The sequence below is a fragment of the Ixodes scapularis genome, unplaced genomic scaffold, assembly GCF_016920785.2.
Source record: "Ixodes scapularis isolate PalLabHiFi unplaced genomic scaffold, ASM1692078v2 PGA_scaffold5__190_contigs__length_132052651, whole genome shotgun sequence".
Lineage (NCBI taxonomy): Eukaryota > Metazoa > Arthropoda > Arachnida > Ixodida > Ixodidae > Ixodes > Ixodes scapularis.
Genome location: NW_024609880.1, coordinates 72,980,359 through 72,997,416, shown reverse-complemented (window position 1 = coordinate 72,997,416; position 17,058 = coordinate 72,980,359). Strand labels below are relative to the sequence as shown.

At 48.6% G+C, this 17,058-nt stretch overlaps 1 protein-coding gene across 1 annotated transcript in view; it reads left to right on the top strand.

The window, feature by feature from the left end:
* Positions 1-17,058, top strand: part of LOC8040786 — a 741,318-nt gene that overhangs the window by 455,183 nt on the left and 269,077 nt on the right. The window lies entirely within an intron of this gene.

The following is a 17,058-nucleotide window of genomic DNA, read 5'->3' as shown; positions in this document are numbered from 1 at the left end:
ATTTCTTCGTAGCATCTGAAGCAAATAAATTGTTCTTCAAGTACAACATTACTATATTTTGACTTAAAATACTATACTAGAGCGATAACAACCAGCGGAAAAAGAGAATAAACAAAATGACTGGCTTGTTTCACCGATAGATGACGCATCTTACTGCCCAATCAAAAATAATTATTGTGGTTTTTTATCCAGCCGTTTATTATAGTACCTAGGTACTTTTTCCTTCCTAGGTACCGTGGTTTACTAAAATGGGTTTACCATCGCTTCGAGAAAACCGGCCCTGAAGTCAGCGATGAGACATGGCTGTATAAAAAAACATGATTAAGTGTGCCGCAATACTCTGTAAACGAAAACTTTATGAAAACATCACGCTCCTGTCATTTTGTACTAATCTCCAAAGATATTTCCCACAAAACGAGCTTTTTTTCGTTTGTTTTTGAGCAAAAGCATGCTTTGTAAAAGCTCATGGTGACCGCAGTAATGAAAAAAAAATATTGAACCGACATCTTGGCACCCGGAGCCTGGGAGTTTCGGTACTCTGGGAACATTCAGTGACTCTAGCAATAGCCATATAAAGCAACTTTCATGTTTTAGCTTGTCGCTAAAGGCTGGCGCTGTTATCGTATTTAGCTTGGTCTCGGTGGACGCCAGCGGTCCATGATGCAAAAGTGAGCTGCCCAACTGAATGTTTTAGTAACGTTGGCTAAGAGTAACTCCGTTCGCCGTTCTGCAAGTGGGCGCCGCCATCTTGGTGCTAAGAGCAGAACAGACGGAACTGTCGATCGTCACAATTAAAAAATGGGACTTCCTTAGCTTTAGACGCTCTGTTGGGGGAATCTCAGGTGATTTCGTTTTGCTCTGTCTCGAAACTGTCCTAACGTTTCTAAAAGGCAAAAAAAAAAAAAAAAAAAAAAGAAGTTTTCTGCGATTTTAGATAAACCTTTAGATAACTGGCAACCTTGATTTTCAGCACCGAGATGGGTGAAGCGTCCTTACTCTGAAGCGTAGCTTATTTTATGGCTCTAGTATAGCTTAATTATCGGCGGCAATCATGGAGCGTCTTCGAAGCTTGTTTCCTTCGTACATATACGTATCATTCGGACATGTATGGAGACTGTCGTTTGTATGATGTATCGGCCATATGGATGCGGCTTCAGCGGCGTGGCTGACACTGTCAGAGCCATGTCGTTCTCATGATACATATCAGTTACATATAACAGCGGGCAAATTATGCTGTGTTTTGCGGTAAGTTGTAGCGCAGCTTACGCTACGATCGAATGGAGCCAACAGACAGCGTCAAAAGTGCATAGTGCAATTAAGGCGAAACCGAGTGCAGTCAAACGACACGGCGCATGAAGGTCACATGAAGGCAAACTTGCCCGTACTATTACGTCATTTTCCCCGAGCCAGTAGAATGGTAGGCGACCCATGTTCAGGGGGTGTCAGCAACAGCCATGCGAAGAATCCAAACGAGTCGCAGTGGCGAACAAATATGCCCCCCCTCCGACACTGTACCTGGACAACAGTTGGACGGAAGTTGGATAACTCTATTAACGAGCTGGCGTAATTCGATAGTGTCTTTAGAGCGCGGGTGCCAGCGGCAATTGGCCTGGGGCCGCGGCCAGTCCGCGCCGGACATACGTCAGGTGGACGGGAACTCATATTGTACCTTGCGACTATTAGGTTAGATATATGAGATGTACGAATTCGCTCGTGATCACTTGGCTACCGTCGTGCACTACGCCTCTCTTCCACTCTAGACTTGCGTCGTCATCGTTAGAGGGGTATGGCAATGCCGTTTGTTTACATTTTCTCTGAAAACAAACAAACAAATAAGGTAGTTGACAAAAAAAAAAGTTTGGGAGCTCCTTTGATTAACCTTTTAAACAGATGCAGAATGAAATATGGATGCGACGCAAAGACGGCTACGCGTGCACACATCACGTGTTCTGATTTTACGTGACTCTACAGCGTGACGTTACGTGAACTGGCGAATGTTACGCGACCACGGGGCTCGCAGTAGTAGTAGCCAGGTGACGACGCGACCTCTGGTTACACCAACCACGCCAAATTTAGTGGGACCCTTTAAATATATCGCTACGTCAGTCGGCTAAATTTACCTGACAATAGCACTTGACTTCCGTTTTGAGTGAATTCTGCATTCATAATTAAAGAAAACCAGGATGTTCGGTATGATGGAAAATGGAGGCCACAATTTTAATCGACATTTTCAAGAAAAAAGATCATTGCACGATGAAGTGGAGGCGGCCGCTAATGTAAGCTTTGGTAGCCACTAATGAAGCGGTGAGGATAATAATGACGCATTTTGTTGCTAGGCATCAATGTTCCCTAAGTTGAGTGCGATTTGTAACCAACATAAAAAAAAACAAAAACAAAAAAACCTTAAAAGAAGAGGAAATCAGACTGACTAAAGGCTTAACGCAACATAAAACAAAAAATTTCTTTGTGTTTTTACGATGATAGGTGGAAGAAAGGTATTGGATGCTCAAAAGCTTGTCGCTCGCTTTTTGTCTCGACGTAGGAAAGAGGCACTGTATCGAACACTCACACTGTCTGCCGCGAACAGTGTCTCGAACTTCGGCCTTCTGAAACAAGCTTCTACTCTCTATCTGAAAATAGGCTCACAAAAACAGGCAGATCAAAAGCGACTCGACTGTCGGTGCGCGAAACCGAAAAAAAAAAAAAAAGGAAAAAGAAGCTTGACGAAAGAGTAGACGTAAAAATCTAAAGCTAGAAGTGAAAGAAAAAAGATGAGGTGAAATGTTGTCGCGGCAGGTTGCGACCATTAGGCGGGAACTTTATTAAATCACCACACTTTTGCTAGTAATCTCGTTCCGAATCTGACTGCTGTGAAACACATCAGGGAGCGAGAAAGATGAAAAAAAAAAAAATAAATAAATAAACAGAGAGAGAGAGAGAGAGAAAGAAAGAAAGAAAGAAAGAAAGAAAGAGAAAGAAAAATGAAGCCGAATGCGTCGTACCGCCTAACGTCAGGACCGCTGTATGCATGTCACCGGCAGTAGACCCGTTTTTCGGGCTAACATCGTTTCGTCGTCTTCCGGGGCCCGACGCTGCGAACTGGCTGCCACCGGTCGGATTTGAGAACGGATTAAATTTGCCGATGAAAGTCCGTTTTTCAGACTCTCTCGAAAACGTCACGAAGCTGTCCCTCTTGCCGACGTTTGCTTGTTTCTTTATTTTCACGGGAGTGTTGACGACACGATGCTTGAGTTGGCGTCGTTCACTGACAGCGCATACGTCATGGGCTGCGAAGATGACCCCGGCATTCTCTTCTCCGTTTCGTTTTTGCTAGATTTTAGGCTTGTACTTAGAGAAACATTGCCGTGTCCGCTGAACAAGACTTGTGTTGATGTGCCATCTCGGAGGAAAGCGATCCATGTTTCGCTTTAGATGCTTACACCTGTAAGCATTCTGTAAACGCTCATTCTCACACACATGCACACGCGCGTTCTGATCTACACATAGAACAGTCACGCACATAGTCATTCATGTTTTAAATACACGCCCTTGCCGACCGACGTCCTCACACCATGTGCATATACTCACTAACACAGAAGTTCAAAGAGACTCTCACATAAACTCAGATGCTCTCATTCAGAAACGCGTGACACCCACTCAGAACCTCACATTGTCACGATTAAAGACCCGTTCACACTCTTGCAACCGGCTAGGACCGGGAAAGACAAGGCCGGTTTTTAACCCTCTTGCGAGGTTCTATAGAACCGGCTCCGCAGCAGCGCATTCGGTCCTAAGCAGTTGCAAGAAGCTTAAGACTCAGCCGGTCCTGCTCGGTTGCAAATCTGTGAACGGGCGTTAAACTACGTACACACTCACACAGAATCGTACGCCCACTCCCAAGGAAACTCACGCTGTCACGCAAAACCTCACGCACACTCAGAATCATACACTCACTCACGCGGAAGCTCACGCACACGAACTATCATGCGCTCACTCACGCTGAAGCTCAGAGACCCTCACGCACAAACTCGGAGGCGCTCATTCAGAAACGTACTGACTCTCACTCAGAACCTCACGCTGTCATGCAAAAAACTCACGCCAACGTATAATGACACGACATAAACACACAAGACACGTGGTGGCTATAACACACGTTGGGTGGGCATTTATCCCCACTCGACTCGATAGAAGACGAATAAATTCACGAAAAAAAATATAATTAAAAAAATGTCACTAGAACCGATGTATCGCTTAAAAAAGTGGGGTGGGGGAGGAGAAGGTTGGACGGGATGGAGGGCTTGGGGGGGCGAGCACAGATTCAAACAAACCGCAGCCAGCCAACCACCGCCTGTCGCAGTCTCATCTCGCAGTCGCGGGCTGCATGTTGTGTCGCGGTCGGGCAGAGGGGGGTTTCGGCGAGCGAGGCGTAGTCTCGGTCGCCGCCTGATCTAGTTAGCCGCGCGGGAACTGCTTTACACCCAAACGTCCCCGTCGCAGTTTCCCCCGGCCACTATATTTCCGGTGTTAAATGCGGAGAAGCAAGCGGCTTCTTCCGCCTCCGCAGCTACCGCAAACGAGGGAAATAGAAGAAAGAAAAAAAAATAATGTGCACCCCTTCGAGGCTGTACTCCGTTTTACGTTTCGATGGACCGCAGTCGACGCTACGAGCCATCGGAACCAATCCAATATGTCGCTCGACCTTAGCGCGGGACCCATCGAGGCTCCGATAGTCAGGTGATACGCGCAGAGCGCTGGGTTGGCCGGAATGTTTCGTAGCGTACGGTGGAGTCCATCGTACGGTGTAACAGGGTATAGCCCCCGCAGCCCCCGAGGGCAGTTCTCGCTCGAGGGCTGCGGCCGAACGGGGAACACTCGAGGTGTGCACTTCCCTCACCCCTAAGCTGGCAGCGCGTTGGGACTGGACGCGCTCGCCGCACCAGTCAACCGCCTCCCTTTCGTCAGCTCCGACCCCGCTTTATGAGGAGGGGAGATATGGGGGGGGGGGGGGGGGGGGGCGGTTGCATGGCCACGTGGTGAATGATGGACGTATGATTGGCCCGAAAGAGCGCACGCACTTCTAGCCCACTGTCAGCATACGGGTGAAAGTATAGCGCGTATCGAAGGCCCCCCTCCCCGAGTGGGCGCGAGCAAGCGAGCGCGCGCTCACTCCTTCCGGACCACGCATTCCATTTGCTTAATCACATTATCCGACCGAGCGCGCGGTCTCGCGCGCGGCACAAATGACCGCGTCTTTTGCTGCTGCATAATAAATCGCAGCGCTCTCACTCCTTCCCTCTCCTGTCTCTGCCGCCTTCTTTCGTGTCTGTCTTTTTGAGTGGGTGTCGCGCCGCCTCCTCTTGTGCCTTCGCTGGCGTTCGAATAAGTCCGTCGAGCGAGACGAAAAAAAAAAAAAAGCGCTCTATGATTAAAAAAAAAAAAAAAGCCGTTTACAACTCCCTGTAACGCCGAATTAAAGCGCAGCTCTTGAGGAGGAGGGGGGAAGGTAAGGAGAAAGGGCTATGCCCCTCCTCCTCTCCTGCTCGCCCCTATTTAGGGGAAAATTTTCCGCTAATTTTAGCGGAGAAAATTGCCCCCCAAATATGGCGGGGATTTTTTTCCGCTAAGTTTAACGCGGAGTATTTTCCGCTAAATTTAGCGGGGAAATTTTTCCGATAAATTTAACGGGGGAAATTTTGTGCTAAATTTAGCGGGGGAAATTTTCCGCTATACTTAGCGGGAAAATTTACCCATCATGCACCGCGCCGTTACGCCGACGGCGACGGCGCTCAACCCGGAAACGGGCGCCTAAGAGCTGCGCTCTAAAAAAACGACAACAACGCAACTTCTGATTGATTGTACACTTCGTTTTTCTTTCAAGTTCGGATGCTTACTGGTACGCGAAGGCACGTGCCGCGAGCGTGTGCGGCAGAAATAACATAGCGTCTTGGTAACTCAATAGACCTTTTGCTAAATTACTCAAGCTCAAGGAGCGTATTGTTTTCTGCTGTACTGCTGTACAGTTATTGCGCGTACTGTTTTCTGCTGCAATAAATGTTCTTCAGCTCAAATGCATTGTTTGAACCTACTTGGATCTAGAGTAGCGTTGCTTTGGGTACATATGTACTGTTTGAACATGCCTAAAGACAGTTTTTGTATGACCCACTTTACAAAACCGCCTTAAAGGGAAGTGCATCAGACACTGACTGCACACTGTCTTTTGAATAATACATTGGCACTGTAACTGCGGCTTAAGATTATTTTGCTGTGGCCTTCTCGGCAAAGACTCATGGTTCTAACGAGACTGATTGTTAAGCTTGTTGGTGATGCGTGAGGCTCAGAATAGAGCTCTGCATGGGGCCGGGACAACCCGAAAGCCCGGCCCGGCCCGCGAATTGTTTCCGGGCCCGGGCCGGGCTCAGGCATTGGTGTAGGACACTTTCTAAAACAGTTATTAGAAAATGCTAGCGCATTGATCGTTTCGACTTGAGAGAAATACAAAAGTCAAAGTGCAAATTCGCTACAACTAAAAAAAGAAGAAATAAAGAAATCTGTTTTGTGACTCAGCACGCCCACAAGAAGGTACACAGAATTCTGGGGATGTCATCAGCATAGTGGGACAACTGCCTGCAGGCAAGCAAGCGGGAGATTCCGAATGCAGGCGACAATATGGTCGTCTTTCCCTTTCCTTTTTGATCTCTCTCTCTCTCTCTCCAAAAAAGAAATAAAAAAGAACGCCCTGTTCACCACGTGACTGCGATATCACGGCGTCTTTCATGCAAAGTAAAGGACGAATGGAGTGCACCGACAACTTCCCAGAACAACTTTCAATTTAAGAGATGAGGCACGCCTTTGCCTCTCACCGGGCCAGGACCGATCAGTTAGGCATCCCATCTGTCCGGGTTCGGGTCGGGTAAGACCAAGAGTAAGTGGGCCGGGGACGGGTCGCGCCTCTAAACCTAAGCCCGTGCAGTCTTGCTCAGAATACTTGTAACCGCAAAAAGAAGCACACTTTGGGTCTGCGTCTGTTTGCGCTGACAAATTTCACGAAGCTCATTCTTCTCCAGGATTAAACAAAAGTCCGCTTTCCTCGCAACCCGTACAAGCTTTAAAAAAAAAAGTATATATATATATATATATATATATATATATATATCAATAAATGTGCGAAAAATTCTAAAGCGTAGAAAGAAAGACACAACTTGCTAAAAAGTGAAGACATCTATAGTTGGCCTATATAGTTGGACTAGGCTACCGAACACGAGCATGATGGGAGAAGAGGTATGGGGAGCGAAAGTTCGTCTGCTTTTCGCACAGGGATTGCGGTTACGTTAGTACGCCGAGCTCTGTTTGGCTCCCACTGAACGGACAGTGTGTAGACCTCGAGGCAGCTAGCATTTAGGTCTATCCACTATCTTTCCAATCATAGCCAATCACAGCTCAGCCTTCTGACGTCACTTCAACCCCAGCGGAAGAAGCAGACAAACTTGCGTTCCGCATTGGTTTGGTGCGGTCTCTTTCACTTGTCTGCAAACAACCTTTGCATGTTTGTCTATCATCTTTGACGAGGTGAGGCCGGTAGGGAGGAGCCTTAGTTGTCCCGCCTCCAGCGCGAGCTTGATACCTTCAACGCGTCTCGTGGACTTCGAGCGCGCGCAGTCAAATCATCGCGGAAGGCACAAAGCGCGTGCTGGAGACCGGCCGTTTGAAAGACGCGGCCGGCCGTCCCTGACAGTGACTACGTGGATCGCAAGTTCGTCTGCTTCTTTTGAGGGGGTTGCGGTGACGTCAGAACGCCGAGCTCTGATTGGCTCTGATTGGAAGGTGGGTAGACCTCGAAGCAAGCTGCCTTGAGATCTACCCCCTATCCTTCCTATCGGCGCCAATCAAAGCTTAGCGTTCTGACGTCACCACAACCCCCGGAAAAGAAGCAGACGAACTTGCGCTCCGCACAGTGGGACGCATGTGCTTAGCGAACGCTGTACCGTGCGGACACGGTTAAGCACTATATATCCTTTCCCACTGAGATGTCTATTCAACGGAGCCAATCTCGAGGGCACGAGAAACTAAGGGAAGAGAGGAAACGAGAGAGAGCGTGGAGACGTCAGAACGCGCCGACCTTTGGTTGGAATGATTAATGAGCAGACCGAAAGCTAGCTGCCATTGTTTCTACTCACGCTTGGAACGCGATCGGTTGCCGAACTCGGGCGTTCGCGTTCGAACGCGGTCAAACAGTGAGTAGAGACAAAATGCAGCTAGCTTTACCTCTACCCACTAAGCATTCCAGTCAGAGCTCGGCGTTCTGACGTCCCTGTGCTCTCACGTCTCCCTCCTCTCCTTCAGTTTCTCGGCGCATAGGGAGAGTTCTTCGACCCCACGTATTGTCGAAGAAGTCTGCTCTTACATTAGTGAGTTCGAACCCAGTCGCACCTTAAGCGTTCATTGTGGCTGCCCACCTGACCAACTCTGTGAACTCGGTTAGAACGCTGCCATAAGGCCCCAGTCAAAAAAAAATAATAATACAAATAAAGAAATAAAATAAAGGCCGATAACACTGGGGACAGTCGACGGAAGTTGCCTACCACTCTTTTTGCCAACGTGGTTGTGCGCACGTTTTCTTTTTATGTATGGAAAATCAGCCGTCATTTGTCAACGGAGAGCCTGGTCCTTTGTTTGTTGGTTTGTTTGCAGGAAGTGGCTCGACACAATCGTTGCTCGGAACGAAAGTAAAATTTGAAGTGAGCAAACGTTCGCGTCAATCCTGTTTGCTCGCGTGCCTTTTTTTCTTTCTCTCTTATATATTATGGTTGCAACTTATTCCATTATTATTTGTTCGCCTGACCTCAAATTAATGGCGCTAAGGTAGCGGAAAGGCTTCATGGTCTTACATATTCTGTCGAGCTTTCGTATTTATTTTTTAAATTTAATTGATGGGTCTTCTCAACGTAGATATATCCACGTTGAGTTTGCCAGATATTTCTTATAGGTGATATCTGGTAAACCGATGGGATTCACCGCAGTCTCGGGTAATCCTACAATTATGAACTTAGAACAGCTCACTCGCGCCCTCACGTTTTGTCGGATTTCACTTCTTATTTCTAGCCGTTCCTACTTGCACACTATGTGGTGATTACATGGAGTGAAAGCTCGTCTTGAAATCTGCCCGTATAATCAGCTCTGCGTTAAAGCTGCCAGGTCAGCTTGTTAGGTTAGACGCTGTGCAGCAGCTGTGCATGGTTGCCACCATAACCCACCTTCAGTTTTTGTTTCCTCTTATTCCGTTTACTTCACCCCATCACTACCCTAGCAAGCCAAAACGTTTCCATATTAGTTTCTACTGTGTCCTTATCCCCAGCATTGGATTTGTGGAGGCTCATCAACGCTCCTTTCAGTGACTCTGTGTCTGAGTAGGACAAGGGAAGGTCAGCAATGGGGCGGCTGTAATCTGATCCGTGTGCAAAGCGTCTATACGGGCAGAAACGGAGGGAGAGGAGGAGATTGAGAGAGCGCAGGGACGTCAGTCCGAGCTCTGATTGAAAGGATTACTACCCACTGATCATTCCAGCCACAGCTTGGTGTTCCGACATGCGCCTCCTCCCTTTTCAGTTTATACCCGTATTATCCCTCCGCAGCAGAAGCACCAGACCCAACTTTAAAGAAAAGAGGCGCCCAGTTGTTTGAGAGAGATTCAAAGTAAACATGATGGATCCGCAGAAGTGAAAGAAGCCAGACCGCGAATCGCTTTAACGGTATGCGTCTCGGATGTAGAGCTGCGTCTGGGAGGACGAACGAATCTTGGGAATGCGACGCATTCCTGTTTGCCCTGGTGCGTCGACTCTTCAGTCCTGGCATTTATTTACGGGGGACTGGGCGGAAGCAGTGTTTCTGAATGGGCTTCCCTCCCAAGACGGTTTACAGCGGCCTGTGTGTCGTGTGAGCGACGCTTGATATTGCCTGTTCGCCATTTTTACGCCATGCCCCTTCCGAGACACCGAACGGCGCGAGACAGAGTGGCGTCGGAAGATGTTGCATTCGGGTATATCGGGTATATATTCGGGTAGATGTTGCATGCGGGTTATGGTACGTTGGAAGATGTCGCATTCGGGTATATTTCTAATGTAACGTAACGACACTTACAACCGCAAAAATTTTCGGTCCTTTGTGCGAAGCGTGTTGATGGAACTATATATCGTCTGTGGTTGCAGCAGATGGGAAGTGAGTGTTTCCGTGTCAAGTTAACTAAAACACCGTGTATCTAGTTTACTCCTTGAAAGTAAACATCTTCGACAGAAATCTCTCCGGGTTGGGGAAAGAATACGAAACAAAAAATTCTCAAACCAAGAACTCAAACAAACAGTTCCCAATGTTTCGGGGTTGACTTGACTTCTTCTTCAGGGGGTGACTAGATGGAATGGGACAACGAGAGCTTCGACCTCTTCTTCCTCTTCTACCGAGTTAATGTCTTGTTAACGTGACGCAGGCCCTGGATGTAAATAGATGGTGAGGCCCCGAAGTACCTGTTAATGTTGCCCGGTGTGTTCTAAATATGCCACGACTCCAAGAACATACGTTTTCGGATATGTGGCTCCGTGTCTATCACATGCGCATTAGTAATACTCCTGTTTTTTTTTTTTTTGTCCCCATTTACGTTGATGATTTGTCACAGATGTCACTTGCGGCCCACCCACCGTGGGGCCATTTCATGGCACAGTTTAGCCCACGATGCAGCTGTTTCGTGCTGATCCATAAGCTGATCTTGTGCTACTGAGATAATATTTTTTCTTAATTTCCTCCTCCCGAACGTTGGTTTAAAAAACAAATAATTATTACACCTTGCAGATCGCAGTAACCTTGATAAGGTAGACGGTAGACCCGTCCAACGTACATGATGACGGGTGGACATAATGTAAATTCCCATATCCGCTTCAGTATGGCCACTTCGATATCGACTTCAACTTTACTTGACAAATTAACACCTTTTTCTTTGTGCTATACTCCTTCACCCATAAGCCGAGTCTAGACGCTCCGCCTTCAGCGCGAGCTTTCTGCCCTTGCTAACTCAAGCGTTAACGCGCAGGCATGGGCAACCAAAGCACCGAGGAAGCCAGCGAGCTGGCCCTGACGGTAGAGCTTCCAGTGTCAGCTTAAGGGTGAACGGAGTATAGTCCATCGCGTGGATGTATAGTTCTAGTGACAGGGGCTCACGGCGCCGCAGCTCGCGTGATGTGTAGTATCGTGCCCCTGCCACAGCCGATTCATGTGGCAGCGACCAACTGCCGCACATCCCAATCGGCACGGGACTCGTCCGGCCTACAAGCTCAAGCAGAACAGACATTGGTACAGCAGGTCGACCACCAGAGAGGCTCTGCTAGGTTCCGTTTTCTTTATTGCGATCATTTAATTTGTGGTGATAGAAATGTGTTCGTTGTTTCCAAAGTGTTTTCGTCACCAGATAGTCTGCTGCAGGTTTAGAATAGCAGGACAAGCCCCACTCGGCTCGCCATAATTGGCTGTTTCCTCCTCTCTCTCTACCGACCTCTTCTCAAGCGTTCGGCGCGTCAGAACAGGGAGTTTTAGTAGACCGTGTTTCCCCTCCGCTAACCCTCCGCTACGAAGAAACCGCCACTGCGCCTGCGTTCCGAAGGTCTTGGTTGTAGAGTTCCGGGTAGCGGAGGGGCTTAGCAAAGGGAGAAATACGGTCTACTAAAACTCGCTAATGTACGGCAGAGGGGGGGGGGGGGGGGGGGGGGGGAAGGAAGGGGGCGCCAACTGAAAGGCAACGCAGGGGATGCGCCATGGTGAGGCAGCCAAGCGCACGCCTGATTGGTTGAGGTCAGGCGGAGGCAAAAGTATCTCGGTGGCATCTGGCGGGTAAACAAACCCACAAGGGGCGCAATGGGCAGGCGAACTTACACGCGTATATGTGGGAGCTACGTGTTCGCCGGACCAATCAGCCGCCTCCCTCTTATCACCTGACCCGGCTCTCCGTGCGTGGGTATTGTCGGGAGCGTGATGACGTGGTGGAAGGGAGACGTATGACTGGTCCAACGAGGACGTGGCTTCCACCGCAGTCTCAGCTTAGAGGTGGGTGAACGGAGTATAGCAGGTCCAGGCAGTGGTCCCAAAGTTTCCTCTGTAAGTTTTAGAACCCCCGCTTCGACGTACCGTCTTTGTGCGGTGAATACTCCTGAACAGCGTTTTCGGTGCAGTTGGCTTTCGGAGTCGGCTCGTCAACCGAGCAGACAACACCCAACGATGAGAACGTTGACGAGATGAAGGTTTCGTAGTCTTCAATCTGGAATCGAAATGAGATAGATCCGACGGAAAGCGAACGTCGCTCTGAGGCTCCGCGGGTACAGAGGGAACCGCTTGCCCAAAAGATTGTCGTCGTCCGGCGCCTCATCTACAATTCTCGCTTCTGCGAGGCCCGAGAGAAATACGGCTCGCTGTTCGCCGACAGCTCAAAGGAAGAGGCTAGTATATCTGTTCGGGCAATTCAGCCGTCAAATAAACTTCGCAGGTCAGCGGCCGGAAGCAAAATCGCTTAACTTCACTCCGAGGCACATTTTTGTTGCGCATTTTGCGTGGAAAACTCTTAGACCGGTATATTTTGACAGGACCTAAAAGCTATCAAAGATATCACACAAAGAATCCTCGCATCTTTTTTTTTTTTTTTTTTTTTTTTTTTACATTAAACATTATAAGTTTGGCTTCATGTTATTTTTAAGTTTTAGTGTAACGAAATATGTCTCCTTCACTCTCAAAGCAGCGTCCCTAGTATTTCCCCTTCCCTGTGTCATAAGAATTATCCGAGTTATTTTCCGTCGCCACTATGCGGGGTTGTCCTTCCGCTCCTTTGATGCCGAAGCTTTTTCGTGTTATAGTTCGAATTTGTGAAATGCGAACCTTTAAAGTTTCAGAAGCAAGACACCGCAGTAAAGTTTATGGTTCTGCTTTGTGAACGCCCTGGTGCCCACGGCACTGTAATATACGAAGCTCACGATACTCGAACTCCAGTGAAACTTTTATCTAACTTCGGCGTTAAAAAGTTGGAAAGAAAGTCGAACCTGCTCGTACTCGAACCCCGGCAGGTTTGCGACATCCCTGGGCAAGACAACACAGTCGCTGGTAGAATAAGAACAGCGGGGCGTGTCTTTGGAACGCCCGGCCTTTTGCACACGCTCCATGCCTTGCGCTGTGCTTTGATTGCGCGTGTGCGCATGAGGTGCACTAGCGTAGCCTCCTATATACTGACAAAGCCTGGCAGATCGCCACGAAAATCGGCCGCCGAAATGTAACAGGTCGAGTGATACACAACGGATCAGAGGAAAGCCACGTGACTGGCGCCCCGCTGCGGCGAGACGCCGAAACACACGTCTCCCGAGCGAACAAGTGTGTTTCGGGTCCTCGCCGCTACAAAAGCTGCGCGCTGACATCCAGGTTTCCCGAGACATTGCTCTTTGATGCCCTGTGCTACCAAATCCTCGCGCACCAAATCTGCGACCGGGCACTCTATGGCTCCGTCGTCGAACTACCAGGCTTTGCTCGTTGCCGTCACTAAAAGGACGGGAATGACAGAGCGTCTCTTTTGCATGCTCGGCTTGCAGCATGCGCTCGTTTCCTCCCGTCGTGTTTCGGCTGCGCGTGCACCCTCAAGGCTGTCAAAGACAGGCCGCGGTGGTGGCGCTTCGGGCGCACTTCCAGTCTGGGGAGTGGGAGGAAGTCGCCATGCGGCGACAGCCCAGTCGGACATTCCTGCGATGTTTTCGGGAAAAATTTGACTAAAACCTGCCTTTTTGTCAGAACGCCGCCACTGGCATGGGGCTGTGCGGGTGTTCCAAAAGAGCCGAAAAGGTGTGGAGGTCAGTTTTCACGTGTTGTCTGCCTGTCCGGTTCGTCCGAGAACGTGGATATAAGTGCCGTCGGAACATGATTGCTTTTGTGTGAAGCACTTTGGATTGCAATCACGGAGAGTTGTGATCGACATATTTATTTGTTTTCTTCCAACATGAACGTCGGAAAACCGTCAAGTTGTCTGGACCACCCGCGGAACACGTTCAGTATATATACTCGCGTCCGAACTACCGTCCGATCGTTCTAACTGTCGTCTGCTCTTTCAAACGACCGCGGCCTGTAGACGACGCGGTGACCCGGTAATTCTGGTTACAAGGAAGATCAGGCCTCGAAATATTCTTAAGTTGAGATTTTGTTTGGGGGAAGCAGCATCGTTGTAAGCAGGGGCATGTTGTTCATTATTACTAGTATCCATCACCAACTCGTTATGCCTAATTCACTTGATCCGATTATACTCGCGATCTTCAGTATCGATTCCGAGCATCGCAGCTACCGTCCACGCTTTTTCAGCCCGAGCGACGTCGCGACTGAAAATATATCGAGCAGCATCTTATCGTGCGAATCGGGCTTTAGCGTCCATTTTCTGCGGCGTTCACACGGAATGAATCGCCGCACGCTACATTAGTTACGCGAAGTTTTACGCTGTAACGGGCCTCGTTAAGTTTGCTCAGGCCACCTAACTGGTAAGACATCGGTTGGAAGACGCAGAATCAACAATTCTAACGTGAAAAACGGCACGGGGGCTGACACCGACGCCGAAAACACCACATTCCAACCGCTTGTTGATGCGGGACGGCGCGCTTTTTTCTCGCACCCTATCGCGCATGCGCGCGCGCCGGTGGTGTGCCGCTACGGGCGCTACGGTTTGTTTGTAAACATGACTTGGAGCTAAGAAACTACTGCGGGGTGGGGGGGTGGGATTTGAGGGACAACTGGAGAACCTCCCTGCCTGCTCACACCTCTCCGTGACTATTCGTGGCGACAAGCATGGGTACCGCCGCCTGGTGGAAATTTTTCACAACTCAGAGTGAGGATACTTCAACTTCCTTTGCTGGTGCAAGCACGTGCAAGGCCAAGCTTCTATGCACTATGAAAATTAAAACATAACCGCGTGGGTAGCACGTGCACTGTCCATTGTGAGGAAAACAGAAGCGCCCCTAGCGAGGTTTTCACCGCGATTCCAGGTTTGCAAGTACGGATTCAGGGGATTCAGGTTGCCGCCATCTTGCTCTGCTGGGACGCGCTTGGGCGCGTCATAATCTGATTACGACGCCATGCTATGGCTTCACAGTCGGATTATGGCCGCGCCCAAGCGCAACCCAACTGTGAGCAAGTTGGCGGTGCCCTGAGGCTGTACTTGCAAACATGTATACAGGGAAGCACGAACTCCTGACGCGTCAAGAACAAAGGTCCAGCATTTTTTGCAACACATGCAGCGAGAGTGGCGGCGTAAAAGGGTAGACGGTTGCGCTCGAAAGCGAGCAGGACATCTCTCCTCTCTCTCTCGTTGTTCGATGAAGCTCATAAAGCGGCCATTCTTCTACAAAGTTTCGCTGCTCCGAAAGTGTTTGTGGACCGCCCCGTTTAACGAGGAATCGATGCGAGCCTCTGCTTTCGGCGAACAAGAGCCGCGGCTCGCGCATTGACTTGCATGAGCCTCGCTTGTCTGTCTGTACGCGCGCGTTTGTGCACTCGTAACTCTAGCGCGGTGCCACAGGCAGCACTACTGTATATGGGCAGAACCAGAGTATAAACGGGTCTGTGCGGAAATTTTTTCCCCCTTTTTGCTGGTAATAAAAAAGTAAAGAAAAAAAAAAAGATTTCACATCAACATCTCCTTTTTTTTTAATTTTTAGTGAATTGGAACTTTTCCACGAAGTTTGGTCGTGTGCCCGAAATTTCTTAGTTGTTTCTGTTTTATATATCTTTCTTTTTTTTGTTCTCGCGCTTGTATATGTTGAAAAGCGGGTTTAAACTTTGTCTCTCTTTATATATATATATATATATATATATATATATATATATATATATATATATATATATATATATATATATATATATATATATATATATATATATATTGTCTACGAGGAGGGTCGGGAAGGGCGTCTGGTCTGGAGGCGGGAGTTTGAAGGAAGTGATGAGGATAATGACACCCAAATGAGGAAAAGCTCGATTTAGTTTTCGGAACTGCCGGTCAGTTCGTGTAGCGTTGATAACGATTGATTTGCGTTCCTTTTGTTTCTCTCTAGTATACGAATCGTAAGAGAAAAAAAAAACGATTGTACGATCTTAAGTGTTTAGGCTTTCGTCAAATGTGATCCTTCCATCAAGAATTCTTCTGTTTCCTGACTGAACTGCGTATTACGCATATTTCACCGTATACATTCCAATATTTGGTTTGAAGTAGTCTGTCTCTATACATAAGGTCGCTATCACTTTATGAAATTATACATGGGCCTATGAATGAGTGATTGTGCACACAGGACGCGTAAGTTCGGTCGGGTTTGTTGCATATCTTAATTTCTTTCGTCAAGCGTACATGTGGACCTCTATTGGCGACTTCCGCCAAATCGACGATCACATATAGCGGTTAAAAAAGGAAGTTGTCACGGCATGTTCGCTCGGCAGCTTTCTGGAGTGAATCAGGTAGTCACAGCGCCCGGTAGCCTAAAGCAGAAGCCCTGAAAGCAGGCTCAAAAACGAGTGATGGTAATCGCCAGTACTCCGTTCCATACCTATAGGAGGTATTCACTGGACGCCACATTTGAGGGCGATGTTTAGAGCGCATGCTCAGAACGAGCTCCCATTAATAGCCTGCTAAGACCGGCAACCTTGATGGTGCTAAATGCGCGCTCCAAAAGGACTGCGGAAGCTCGCTGTCAGCACGCGCTCAGCAGCAGTGCACACGGATATGGCCGCCAGTGAATACTTTCTAGACAACACTCCAATGTTTACAAAATCACAGTCCAGCGTGCGGTCACCTCAGCCCAGCACGCGCATGCTCGTCGCTTCGGAGCGAGTAAATCACGCGCCATACGCACGAACATTGAAGATGGAACCGGCCAGGAGCCCGTGTTTGGAAAGGTCTAGGGGGTATTCACTGGACGCCATACTTGAGGGCGATGTTTAGAGCGCATGCTCAGAACGAGCTCACATTACTAGGCTGCTAAGATCGGTAAGAACTGTGGAAGTTCGCCGTCAGCT